Raw genomic sequence first — 1,319 nt, 5'->3', positions numbered from 1 at the left:
AAGTACTGCATTTCCCTGGGTAGAACTAGTTACTTTCACCTAAGTGCAAGAGGGCTTAGATAACATCCTGTGTGAGACCAGCAAGATACATAGTGGTTAAGTGACCACGGTTTGGTCCCAGACCTGGCAGCTTGAAACTCACACTGGGCACATGTGTGTGCATCCTCCAAATCCCAGGAGGAGAATGGAGAAGGAATTATGGGGTATAGCAATCCCCCCTGGGGAGTGATTTCTCACTTTTTTTTTTCTTTCCCTGTCTCTCTCTCTATCTGGTGAGCTCACATGCCCTATGGCAAAAACCTTTTTAAAACAAGGAAAAAAAAATATCCTGTGTGCACTGGAAGAGAAAAACTGAAAGGGATTTGGTGAACATACAACTTTTTCTCTGTCATGTGGCTGATTTGGGCCCACATGCACATGCACCCAGCAAGTTTTCAAGCTGCTGGATCCAGCACATGAACCTTAGCGTCAGCCATGAGGGATCTAACACCTTAAATACCATACCACCTGCTGACCCATTCTGTGCTTTTCAGGTAAAGGTAACAAAATAACAAATACTGAGAAATTATCAATAAAAGGAGGAGCTAATTATTAAATTACTACTAAATGGAGGAGCATTTATATCTAAAGCTATCTAAATTTTAACTTTAATATTGAATTTTAATGCATGCGTTAGTGTTTCAGTATATGAACCCTATTTTCCAGAATATAAACTTTAATAAGCAGATGATATGGTTCATGTGATTAGACAACTCTTCCCTGCCTATGTAGAGTTTCGAATACATAATCATTATGGAAAGCATCTTTTTAATTTGTAAATTTTGATTTGACTAGAAATTATATGAGGGCAGGTCCAGTAGCACAGTAGTTCAGGGCTATACATCAGGAGCTAGATTTCACATGGCAGATAGTTCAAATCCTGGCCCCAGCAGTTCAAAAAAACATGTTGGTCACGTGTATGTTCAAAACCCTGTCAAGAAGGAAAAATGGAGGAAAAATTGTCACAGCATGACCACACCTCACTGGGCAGTGCTTTCTCTCTTTCTCTCTGTCTCTCTCACTGGTGAGTACACTAACCCTCTGTTAATAGATTTTCTTTAAGAATATTATTTAAGATTCTACAAAAATTAATTTTGCAATAGTTATTTTACAAACTTGAGCAACTCTTGGATGACTATATTTATTTCGGTGGCATAGATGAGCAAACCGGTCAGTTATATAAAAATCTCGGTTTTCATTACACTTGGCATAACCAAAATATCTCAATGGATTTAAAGAAGTTGGTTCCAAAATTGATTTTTAAAATAAGATTTGCAAAG

Source organism: Tupaia chinensis, unplaced genomic scaffold, assembly GCF_000334495.1.
Source record: "Tupaia chinensis unplaced genomic scaffold, TupChi_1.0 Scaffold000687_1, whole genome shotgun sequence".
Classification (NCBI taxonomy): domain Eukaryota; kingdom Metazoa; phylum Chordata; class Mammalia; order Scandentia; family Tupaiidae; genus Tupaia; species Tupaia belangeri.
This window is presented reverse-complemented; position numbering follows the sequence as displayed.